The 13,400-nt window shown below is 43.6% G+C and overlaps 1 protein-coding gene and 1 non-coding gene across 2 annotated transcripts in view; one reads left to right on the top strand and one right to left on the bottom strand.

Moving 5' to 3' along the window:
* Nucleotides 1-13,400, bottom strand: part of pax1b (paired box 1b) — a 98,782-nt gene that overhangs the window by 23,552 nt on the left and 61,830 nt on the right. The window lies entirely within an intron of this gene.
* Nucleotides 9,513-9,706, top strand: LOC144504949 (U2 spliceosomal RNA). The gene has a single exon (XR_013499735.1). It is a non-coding gene; the product is annotated as a U2 spliceosomal RNA (small nuclear RNA).

Raw genomic sequence — 13,400 nt, 5'->3', positions numbered from 1 at the left:
TAGCGCCCCTCAGCAAAGCCCCTAAAGCCTCCAGCGAAAGATTGGTGACCTCCTCCGGCGGGCGGGGGGGTGGTTGGTGACCTCTTCTGGGGGGAGGGGGGTGGTCCAGCTATGGATTAAAGCAGGCGGATGCATCTGCTTGAATCGTGCGTCATTAACTTTGATAAGTCTCATTTTTACTTCATGCTGCGAACTTTAATGGTTCATGTTCGTGAAAAATCCAAGATGGCATTTGAAATGTTTTTCATAAACAAACACTTGGTGCAAGTTGGCCTATCTTGCTAAAAACCTTTTTCTGATTTGTACTTCCTGAAATAATGAACCAATTTGCTACTTGCTGACTGTAAACAAAGTTGAAGTCTGTTTATCAGGCTGACAAGTAGGCTAACATTTAACACTGCAATGAAAATCCCCTAGTCGTCACACACTGGCGCCTGTTCGGGTACACTGAGGGAGAATTTAGCACGGCCAATGCACCTAACCAGCAACAGAAACCCATACAGACATGGGGAGAATGTGCAGACTCCGCACAGATAGTCACGCAAGCCAGGAATCAAACCCAGATCCCTGGTGCTAACCACTGTGCCACCTGTACCTGCTTGTTCATTTTGCTTTGCATTTATGTTATGAATATCAAAATGCTGAAAATTGCACACAGACAGGTGTAACGCCTAAACAATGATGGATAAAACATCAACTGCTTTTTTTTCCCATATGTCTCCTCACAATGACAGAGACATGACATTACAAGCTAAATGCACAAATGAAAGGCCTGTGGTACATCAATCTGTATTTGATAATATGACTGGATAATCCATGTAGTGATTCCAGCTCAGCATTTTTTGATTGGATAGCCAATGACTCATCTTAGGATGCCTGCACCTGACGATGGGCATTTTCATGGGACGGTGCAGCACTCTGCTGGTGTTGCATGGGCCATAGGCTGATGTGATGTTAATGCCATTTTAAAATGTAAATCATGTTGAGGACTTCCAGCTTCCGTCCAATTATTCCCTTTAGCAAATATTGATGTGTATGATTTTAAACACATTGCTGAATACTTCTCATGTCAAAAATGCAAAAGAAATTAAACATCGCCTAAAGAGCATAGCAATATTATAATCATACCATGATTACAAAATTGCCATCCTCTATAGGTTATTCCATGGGTGACAAGGTGGCACAATGGTTAGCACTGCTGCCTCACAGCACCAGGTGATCTGGTTTCAATTCTGGCCTTAGTTGACTGTATGGAGTTTGGACATTCTCCCCGTGTTTGTGTGGGTTTCGTCCAGGTGATCCGATTTCCGACAAAAGTGAAAAGGTGGATTGGCCGTGGTAAATTTCCCCTCAGTGTCCCAAAATGTGCAGGTTAGGTGGATTGGCCATGCTAAATTTCCCCTCAGTGTCCCAAAATGTGCTGGTTATGTGGATTGGCCATGTTAAATTGCCCCTCAGTGTCCAAAAATGTGTAGGTTAAGGGAGTTGGCCATGCTAAATAACCCCTTAGTGTCCAAAGGTGTGTAGATTAGGGGGGTTGGCCATGCTGAATTGCCCCTTAGTGTCCAAAGATGTGCAGGTTAGATGGATTGGCCATGCTGAATTGCTTCTTAGTGTCCAAAGATGTATGGGTGAGGGGGATAAGCCATGGTATAAACATGGGGTTATGGGGTTAGGCCTGGGTGGATGCTCATTAGGAGTGTCGGTGCGGACCTGATGAACCAAATATCCTCTTTCTGCACAGTAGGGATTCTATGGTTCGTTCCATCCATTAATAAGCACAGTGTCTTCATATTAATTCATACTGGACAATGATACCTCTCTGTCACATGTGCCCCACTGCTCATGACATTGAGTGCTTGAATCCACCAAGTCATGACTAACCGAAAGCCGTTGGGAGGTTGGTATCAGGGTTGCATAGTACATTTCTGAACCTTTTGCCATGCCTTTTGAGGGAATGATGGGACAGCAATGGCATGTTTGAACAAGCAGGGAAGCAAAGAATGGGGGAAGATGCTAGATATTGATAATTCAGGCACCCAGAGTGTGATCTCATCCCTCAGTCAGCTGCTATATTCTTGCTTCCCTGAGCGAGTTCCATCAATGGCAAGCTGTTGCTTCAATTTTTGGGTCGACATTGTTTGAAATGATTTTGGTGCCACCTGTGTGCCACTGTGGAAAGCAATGTGGGCTTGCCAATCTCAATTACAAGCACAATAAAATTAAAGCTATGGGATCATATCCAAGAAGCATTCAAAGTTTATGTCTGATGCTTTTAAGAGGAGAACAGAAATTATAGAGAGAGGAGGGAAAGACAGATCAGAAAGCCAAGGAGAGGGTGTGAAGAAAGACTGGCAGGTGAAAAAACGTAAATAATACAAGATTTTATAAACACACAAAACTAATCTCATATACAAAGCAAGGGTAGAGCTGACTGGAGATGAAAAGGGAAGTCTTCTCAAGGAAGACAAAGAAACAATAAATATACTAAATTAGTATTTTGCCAAGTTTTTCACATTAGAGTGCTGGGTGAAATGCAGGATTGCAGCATAGAATCCCAACAGTACAGCAGGAGGCCATTCGGCCCCTCAAGCCTGCACCGAATACAATCCCACCCAGACCTTATCCCTGTAACCCCATGTATTTACCCTGTTAATCCCCCTGACAATTTAGCATAGCCAATCCACCTAACCTGCACATCTTTGGGCTGTGGGAGGAAACCCACGCAGACAACGTGCAAACTCCACACAGACGGTCACCCGAGGCTGGAATTGAACCCAGGTCCCTGGCGCTATGGGGCAGCAGTGCTAACCACTGTGCCATTGTGCCGCACCTCAGGAGGTGACAGAATTAGGATTTCTATTTAAAGGGCATTATATCAAGTAAAAAAGAATTGAAAGATGCCAGGCTCTGATGCTAAATCGCACTGGGTGACCAGCCCAATATTTATACCTCAATTTGATTTGATTTATTATTGTCACATGTATTAGTATACAGTGAAAAGTATTGTTTCTTGTGCGCTATACAGTCAAAGCATACCGATCATAGAGAAGAAAAGGAGAGAGTGTAGAATGTAGTGTTACAGTCATAGCTAGGGTGTAGAGAAAGATCAACTTAGTGTGAGGTAGGTCCACTCAAAAGTCTGACAGTAGCAGGGAAGAAGCTGTTCTTGAGTTGGTTGGTACGTGACCTCAGACGTTTGTATCTTTTCCTGATGGAAGAAGGTGGAAGAGAACATGTCCGGGGTGTGAGAGGTCCTTAATTATGCTGGCTGCTTTTCCGAGGCAGCGAGAAGTGTAGACAGAGTCAATGGATGGGAGGCTGGTTTGCGTGATGGATTGGGCTTCATTCACAACCCTTTGTAGTTTCTTGTGGTCTTGGGCAGAGCAGGAGCCATACCAAGCTGTGATGCAACCTGAAAGAATGCTTTCTATAGTGCATCTGTAAAAGTTGGTGAGAGCTGTCGCATCACTGGAGAACAATTAGTTATCTGGTCATATTCACGCTGTTTGTGGGATCTTGCTGTGTTCATATAGGCTTCTCCATGTCCTACATTATAATGGTAACTACATTAAAAAAAATATATACAAAATTGTTAGGTTGGGATGTCCATAGTGGGTAAAAAAGTGCTTTATGATTGCAAGTTTGTTCTTTTGTTCATTTCCCAGAATGATCCAGAAGGCCACTGGGAGTGGGGAGGTAACCACAACCTTTAAAAATGCTTTGGACATGGAAGTTGTGCTGTATAATTGGAGAACCGCTCAGGGAGAGTTCCTGTTGGGAAAGGAGCAAGGGATAAAAATAGTGTATTTCGACTATTCAGTCTAATCAGTCGTTTACAAGCCCAGGAGACTAATACAGAATGAAATGAATGTTCAACTACAAAGACCTGGGTTAATTAAGGACAGATTTGTGTGTAAGTCTGGTGAAATAAATGCATTCTTTCAGGAAAGAATGGAGTGCAGGAAGGTTGTGTCTCTGAGTTTTCAGAAGGGACATGATCAGGTCCTACGTAGAAAGTTATTTGTTAAAATGAAAGTCACTAGTATTACGGAGAATGTGGCAGCATGGGTACAAAAGTTCATTAACAGACAGAAAAATAGAGGGTAATGGATTCTTGAACTGGGGCAACAATAAAGCAGTAATAACTTCCATAGGTTGGTGAGTTGGGCCCACTGTTCATAGAATCCCTACAGTGCAGACGTAGGCCATTCGGCCCATCAAGTCTGCACCAACCCTTCAACTGAGCATCCTATCCAGCCCTATCACCGTAACCCTACGTATTTACCCCACTAATCCCCTAACCCACTCATCCTGGGACACGATGGGGCAATTTAGCATGGCTAATCCCCCTAACCCACAAATCCTGGGACACTAAGGAGAAATTTAGCATGGCCAATCCATCTAACCTGCATATCTGTGGGAGGAAAAGTTAAAGTTTAAAGTTTATTTATTAGTGTCACAAGTAGGCTTACATTAACACTGCAATGAAGTTACTGTGGAAATCCCCTAGTTGCCACACTCCGGTGCCTGTTTGGGTACACTGAAGGAGAATTTAGCGTGGTCAATGCAAGTAATCACCACACCTTTTGGACTGTAGGAGGAAAACAGAGTACCTGGAGGAAACCCACACAGACGTGGGGAGAACGCGCAGACTCCCGACAGACAGCAACCCAAGGCCGGAATTGAATCTGGGTCCCTGGCACTGTGAGGCAGTAGTGCTAACCACTGCGCCACCATGCTGCCCAAATGTAGAGGGATATGGTCCACGGAAGGGTAGGGGGTTTTAGTTAAGTCGGGCAGGATGGTTAGTGCAAGCTTGGAAGGCCGAAGGGCCTGTTCCTGTGCTGTAATTTTCTTTGTTCTTTGTTCTTCTTCTCAATATCTGAAAATAATCACAGCTTGACGTGGGTGCAAATGTAAAAGTGCATTTAGGTATTGCAAATACGATATGTAGTTTCAAGGAATAGAGACAGGTTAATAACAAAAGCAGAAAATGCTGGAAAATCTCAGCAGGCCTGACAGCATCTGTGGAGAATCAGCAGGTTAATAGGTTGAGCAGCTAGATGTCAGATGGATTCTACAGTGGAGAAGTATATTAATATTAGGAGGAAAATTAATGAAATATACTTTAATTTGAAATAAATAGAGAAGCTGAGAGACTTAAGACACGCACATATTTAAAAGTAGGAGCATGGATAATTAGATCTATGAAGATAAGTTCCAGCAAATACCAAAAAATAATTGGCCAGTAATTATGGTAGCCAGAATATTGGGCGAACTTCCTTTTTCTTTTTTCATTGGATGTGAGCGTCGCTGGGTAGAATCATAGAATCCCTACAGTGCAGAAGGAGGCCGTTTGGCCAATCGAGTCTGCACCAACAACAATCCCACCCAGGCCCTATCCCCGTAACCCCACACATTTACCCTGACACTAAGGGGCAATTTAGCATGGCCAATCAACCTAAAGTAGCGCTTGTATATTAGTCACAAGTTGGCTTACATTAACACTGCAATGAAGTTACTGTGAAAATCCTCTAGTCGCCACACTCCGGTGCCTGTACACTAAGGGAGGATTTAGCATGGCCGATGCACGTAACCAGTATGTCTTTCAGACTGTGGGAGGAAACCGGAGCACCCAGAGGAAACCATGCAGACATGGGGAGAATGTGCAGACTCCACACAGGTAGTGACCCAAACCAGGAATCGAACCCGACTCCCTGGTGCTGTGAGGCAGTAGGGCTAACCACTGTGCCACCTCTATCATAGCCACTCAATGGGTAGGCCCATCCCTAATGATGCAACCACAAGCTAGAGTCACATAGAGGATATTAGTGAACCCGATGGGTTTTTGCAACAATCCATAAGTTATTCATGGTCATCGTTAGACCAGATTTTATTGGATTTAAATTTCACCATCCACCGTGGTGAGATTTGAACTGGCTCCCTTGACCATTAATGTGGGCCTCTGGATTTTAATCTCAGTGACGATATCACTCTGCCACCGCCTCCCCTTTCCTCCTTCAGCAGTTTCACAGGGTCTTTTGCATCCAGCTGAGGAGTTAGGTGGGACCTCAGTTTACCATCCTATTTGAAAGGGTGCCCTGCAAACAGTGCAGAGGACTCCTTCAGTATTGCAGTGAAGTGCGGCTCGCTTCACAAGCCGGGGTGCTGCCACCGACGCCTAAGCTCACAGAAGGTCAGAGTGCAAAATCAAAGAGGTAATGTGAAACCTATGCAAATCGCTGGTTATGCTGGAGTTCAAATATTTTGCCAAGGAGTGGGCATTCTACACAAGGAAACATGCCAACACCAAGGAGAAACTGCAGGAGAAATTCACATAGATGGGACTCTCGAGAAACTGAAGGTCTTTATGAAGAATATTAAGAACTTATTGACAGAGGCTGTTTTCGAAATGTTGTTGGAATTTGAGTAGGTAAATAGGGAAAGAAATCTTTTCACTAGTTGGTGTGTCTGTAACTCTATGACATAAATTTAAGATCACCACTAAAGGAAAAAAGACAAAGGTTAGGGAAATAGTTCTCTTTTTCACAGAGTTGCTAGGGCATGGAATGTCAGACCAGAAGTGCCATCCATAATAGTTTTTTTTTCAGCAAGGAAAATTAGTCACAAGTTGGCTTACATTAATACTGCAATGAAGTTATTTGAAAAATTAGAAATTGAACAGGACAAATAAATAAAAGGGAAGGAAATAGGATGAAATGGATGACTTGCAGGGACTTGGTGCAGGCACGATGGGCTGAATGGTCTCCTCCTGTGCAATAAAGCATCGCTAAATTCAGGGTGAGGTGCGGCTGACATTATACCTATGGACTTCTCGTTGGGCATCAAAATCCATAGATATCTGTCAAGTGACTAGTATAACCAGTATAACTGGAAGATCATGCCATTAAGATGAATTAATATACAAACAAGGAATAGATTGGCAAAAGTAATATAACATCATCTTGTATGTTGCAGATTGTGCTGTCAACTAGTCTGAATGTGATAATAAAAGTTAATAAAAGTTAAACCAAGATTCCCACGGTTCAGATATCAAATTAATATTCATCATGTGCAAGACTTTGAGCCATGGAAATGTATTTTAAGATTTGCCAATGAAGTTTCCATCATCTTGGGTCAACCAATCATTTAAAGTTTATTTTATTAGTGTCACAAGTAGGCTTACGTTAACACTGCAATGAAGTTACTGTGAAAATCCCCGAATCGCCACACTCTGGCGCCTATTCGGGTACACTGAGGGGGAATTTAGCATGGCCAATCCACCTAACCAGCACATATTTCGGACTGTGGAAGGAAACCGGAGCACCCGGAGGAAACCCACACAGACAAGGGAAGAACGTGCAGATTCCACACAGACAGTGACCCAAGCCGGGAATCGAATCCAGGTCCCTGGCGCTGTGAGGCCAGGGATCTTTAACCTGGTGTTGTTAAACTTCTTGCTGTGAGGCAGCAGTGCTAACCACTGTGCCACCATGTCACCCAATTATATTATATTCAGTTATATGCTGTAATGTAGAAAATGACTAATAAATTTCCTGAAGCACTCTTAATATCTTCAATACTGTATGATTAACCTGAAACAACTCAAATTAACACCACCCACATACTTCTCATTGAAACTTTAGTTGTACTCATACTTCCATAGAACATAGAACATAGAACATAGAACATTACAGCGCAGAACAGGCCCTTCGGCCCACGATGTTGCACCGACCAGTTAAAAAAAAACTGTGACCCTCCAACCTAAACCAATTTCTTTTCGTCCATGAACCTATCTACGGATCTCTTAAACGCCCCCAAACTAGGCGCATTTACTACTGATGCTGGCAGGGCATTCCAATCCCTCACCACCCTCTGGGTAAAGAACCTACCCCTGACATCGGTTCTATAACTACCCCCCCTCAATTTAAAGCCATGCCCCCTCGTGCTGGATTTCTCCATCAGAGGAAAAAGGCTATCACTATCCACCCTATCTAAACCTCTAATCATCTTATATGTTTCAATAAGATCCCCTCTTAGCCGCCGCCTTTCCAGCGAAAACAATCCCAAATCCCTCAGCCTCTCCTCATAGGATCTCCCCTCCATACCAGGCAACATCCTGGTAAACCTCCTCTGCACCCTCTCCAAAGCCTCCACATCCTTCCTGTAATGTGGGGACCAGAACTGCACACAGTACTCCAAGTGCGGCCGCACCAGAGTTGTGTACAGTTGCAACATAACGCTACGACTCCTAAATTCAATCCCCCTACCAATAAACGCCAAGACACCATATGCCTTCTTAACAACCTTATCTACTTGATTCCCAACTTTCAGGGATCTATGCACACATACACCTAGATCCCTCTGCTCCTCCACACTATTCAAAGTCCTCCCGTTAGCCCTATACTCAACACATCTGTTATTCCTACCAAAGTGAATTACCTCACACTTCTCCGCATTAAACTCCATCCGCCACCTCTCGGCCCAACTTTGCAACCTGTCTAAGTCTTCCTGCAAACTACGACACCCTTCCTCACTGTCTACCACACCACCGACTTTGGTGTCATCAGCAAATTTGGTGTCATCCATCTTCAGTTTCTCCAGTTCTCCTTTCCTATTCTGCATGTTCTATTTATAATTCCACTTTTTAAAAAAAATACCAGAGCCAACCCACCCTAAATGGACCATAGCAATAATTGGCAATTATATAATCACCCATGACCAGTATGTGAATCGGGAAATGAGAGGATGCAGCCAAATCATATCCACCTAGCATTTTGCAGAGATTGCTGGAGAAGAAATTCCCATTAAGACAACAACTTTTACATTCTCAGGATTACAAATAGGGAGAAATTGGTTTCTTTGGCAAATAGGTCAGTAACCAGATGAAATCAATTTAAAATAATTGGCAGAAGGACTAGAGGAAAACAGAGGAGAAATTTTGCGCCTCAAATGTTGTTAAGTGGAGGTGATGGCGTATTGGTATTGTCACTAGATTAGTAATCCAGAGACCCAGGTTAATGCTCTGGGGACCTGGGTTCAAATCCCACCACAGCAGATGGTGAAATTTGAATTCAGTAAAAAGAAAATCTGGAATTAAAAATCCAATGATGACCATGAAACTGTTGTCGATTGTTGGAAAAACCCATCTGATTTGCTCATGTCCTTGAGGGAAGGAAATCTGGTACTAGGTAGACCTTACCTAGTCTGGCCTACATGTAACTCCAGCCACACAGCAATGTGGTTGATTCAAAAATGCCCTCCAAAATGGATGAGCAAGCCATTCTGTTCAAGGACAATTAGGGATGGGTAATAAATGCTGACTCAGCCAGCGACACACACATACCCTGAACAAATAAAATAAAAAGACCTGGAACACACTGCCTGAAAGGAAGATTCTATAAAGTTGGAAATATACTTGGAGAGGACTAATTTGCAGGGTTATGGGACTAAGTTGAAAGGTTGAATGGCCTCCTTCTGTATCCTTAAGAGTGTATGATTGTCCCTTAATTGCTTTTCGGCCTTTTGGCTAAGATTAAGTGTAGTTTCTGTTCTTATCAATTTAATATCTGATATGTCCCCTACGTGGAGGCCAAATATTAAACTGATTTTGGTGACAGGGTGCTGGAAAAGGAGCTTGCTACTTAGCTGGTTCCATAGCTCAATTATTAGAGCACTGGTCTTGTAATCAGTTCAATTCTCACTGAAGCCTGTGAATAAAAAGTACAGCCAATTTGCACACAAGTCCCACAAACAGTGCGGAGATTAGGCTCTGGATAATCTGCTTTTTGAGATGTTAGTTTAGGCCAGGACACCCATAAGAATTCTATGTTCTTTTTCAAACAGTGACACAGAGCCGTTTATCTGCCCTCAGCTGAGAGACAGCAGAACACCTTTGTTGAACACCTTTTTGAAAGGCAGTGCTTCTCAGGATGTAACACCCCCTCGATATCAGACATAACCACAGTAATGACTTCAATCAGGCCATTGAGGTTGGCCTACTGGAGTATGAGCTTCGCCTTGTACTCAACCCGGAGTGTCCGTTCCTCTGGCATCCCCGTAGGTAGATTGCTAACTGGTAGCACTCTGTGTACTGCTGATAGAGTGGGTGACATGGTAGCACAGTGGCTAGCACTGCTGCCTCACAGCGCTAGGGACCCACGTTCGATTCCCGGCTTGGGTCACTGACTGTGCGGAGTTTGCACGTTCTTCCCGTGTCTGCGTGGGTTTCCTCCGGTCCTTCGATTTCCTCCCACAGTCTGAAAGATGTGCTGGTTAGGTGCATTGACCCGAACAGGCGCCGGAGTGTGACGACTAGGGGAATTTCACAGTAACTTCATTGCAGTGTTAATGTAAGCCTAACTGGTGACAAATAAATAAACTTTAACTTAGAGTTGTAAATAAAGGGATTTTGGTGAAGGGACTTCAGCCTCCACAGACTTATTACACCATCATTGTAGATTCTGTGCTCAGGTTCTCGAATGAGTCTTGAATTCTTGTTCTCTTAACCCAACATTGAAGGGAGGAGAAGTGGCAAGATGAAGGGGGTTAAGGAGAGAATTGTGCATGTGAAAATAATGTACACTTCCAATTTAATCTCGCTCAAAACTTTTATTTCTCAAGTAAATAGAAGTTAGAAGAGCAGATGAAACTTTAACTTCAATAACAATGTTTGTTGTTGTATTTCTGGCTTCTTTATACAAACTCATCAATCTTTCACACACAGCGTTGGGAAACTAGAAGTAGATTTGATCTATTTGAAGACGACAAATATTCCATATACACATTACAAGTTAGCTGAACAGACAGGCCTACTCTTTGAATTCAGCAACCACCATTATTTACAGCAACAGCTGTAACTACAGCAATGCCCTCCCCTGTCTGCTGGTCACAGAATGCTGCTTTACATCCTGCTTCCTCCATGTCGCATGCACATCATTTGCATATTCTCTTAAAGTGACATCACGGTATGTTCCATTTCTCATATGTGATCAAATAACCCACTGACGCGCCAATCGTCTTGATTTCCCCAAAAGCTAATGAGTAATCTCACCCTGGATTAACATAAAATTCCAAGACAAATTGGCCGGAATTGTATTGTTCCGCCCGCTGCGGGAATCGGAGCGGACGAGGGACGGACCATGGAAAGGTCCATTGACCTTAGGCGGGATTTTACAGTTTCGGGATAAGTGAGGCCATAAAATTCCACCTAAGTCTCTTGCTAAAGTCAATTCAATGTGTTGAATTCTTTTTCAGATTCAGAATCAGCCATCGTGTTACTTCTTTGATTTTTAACTGCGGTGTAGTGGTCTTGTCTAATAGTCCAGAGAGCCAGAACAAGATCTGGGTTCAAATCCCACCACAGCAGATGGTGAAATTTGAATTCAATAACAATCTGGAATTAATTAAAAAGTCATTGGAGGAAAAGCCTACCTGGTTCACTGATATCCTGTAGGGAAGGAAATCTGCCATCCTTACCTGGTCTGGCCTACATGTGGCTCCAGATCCACAGCAATGTGGTTGACTCTCAAATGTCCACATGGAGGCAGTTAGGGATGGGCAACAAATGCTGGCTGTCATCCCATAAATGAATTTTTAAAAATTGAGATGATTAATTGCAATTTTAAAATATATATTACTTCATGGGATGTGGGTGTCGCTAGGATGCCTTGAGAAGGTTTTCATGACATCCAGAAGACCATGGACTGCTCTCCCCTTGCCCCTCATTCAGGTGAGAGTCAAGGCTGAGAAGGCAGGCATTTCACAGATAACCTCAGCCGGTACGGGAATTGAACTCATGTTGTTGGTGTCATAGAATCATACAATGCAGAAGGAGGCCATTCAGCCCATCAAGCCTGCACCGACGACAATCCCATCCAAGCCCTCTCCCCATAACTCCACATATTTACTCTGCTAATCCACCTGACTCTAAGGGGCAATTTAGCATGGCCAATCAACCCAATCCGCACACCTTTGGATTGCAGGAGGAACCGGAACACCTGGAGGAAACCCACGCAGACACGGGGAGAGCGTGCAAACTCCGCACAGTCACCCAAGGCTGGAATCGAACCCGTGCTCCTGCCACTGTGAGGCAGCAGTGCTAACCACTGAGCCATTCACTTCACATCACAAACCAGCCATCCAGTCAACTGAGCAATTTGAATCTAATTTGTGGTCCCCATAAGAGAGATAAACAAGATTCAAGCTGACAAGAAAAGGCATTGTACCTGATCTTAGGCTTGATCTGACACTTGATCTTAGTCAAAAAGCCAAGATCAGCTGGTGCTTATTAAATGATGCTAATTGATACATCATAAGGTGCCTTATCTGCTGGACCATTCCACATCACCACTCCTCGAAAAAGGAAAGATCTTACTGTTACTTCATCTGAGGCTTGGCAATTTTAAATATAACCTCCTTCCTGGCCTGTGCTCCCGATACAAATCAAATGGCCAACTTGCATCAGCTGTCGTAGAATCCTACCATGCAGAAGGAGGCCATTCAGCCCATCAAGTCTGCAGCAACCACAATCCCACCCAGGCCCTATCCCCATAACACCATGCATTTACCCTAGCTAGTCCCCCCCAACATTAAGGGACAATTTAGCATGGCCAATCCCCCAACGCGCACATCTTTGGACTGTGGGAGGAAACCGGAGCACCCGGAGGAAACCCAGTCAGCCACGGGGAGAATGTGCAAACTCCACACAGACAGCAACCCGAGGCCGGGAATCGAACCCAGGTCCCTAGCGCTGTGAGGCAGCAGTGCTAACCACTATGCCACCGTGCCGACCCCAATCTCTTCAATCTCTTCTTTTCTTCAATCATCGCAATGTTAAACACAATGTACTTTGGACTTTTTGGCATTTAAGGAGCAACCAGATGAATACATGAATAGGATGGGAATGGAAGGATACAGACTCCGTAAATGCATACAGTTTTAGTTTCGACAGGCATCATGATTGATGCAGGCTTGGAGGGCCAGAGGGCTACTGTTCCTGTGCTGTATCTGTTTTTGTTCTACGTTCTTTCCAAGTCAGAGAATGATTCTGGTTTTCTTACTGTCAACCAATGTGTAACCACGTGAATGATCATTTATTTTGCTACAACATTAAAAGAAGGCTAAAATTGCTAATGCCGTTGGATTTTTGTGTGGATGCTTTGCTTTTAGACAAATGTGCTTTTGTTTGACTGTTCCTATATCTAAATGCCCGTGAAGCCAACTTTATATCTAATGAGTATTGGAAATGTGAATGCTGCAGTTGCCTTTTCTGTACCGATACAGGACTTTTGTTGTTGGAGGATTTTAATAGTTTTGCATTATTAAATAAACAAACATTTTTTTTTCATGTCCCAGTTCTGTCATAAATTCAAAGGGGTAAAAATAAATTCAATCTG

This window comes from Mustelus asterias, chromosome 15 (genome assembly GCF_964213995.1).
Source record: "Mustelus asterias chromosome 15, sMusAst1.hap1.1, whole genome shotgun sequence".
NCBI lineage: Eukaryota > Metazoa > Chordata > Chondrichthyes > Carcharhiniformes > Triakidae > Mustelus > Mustelus asterias.
Note: the sequence above shows the minus strand (reverse complement) of the source record. Positions and strands in the feature narration are given on the sequence as shown.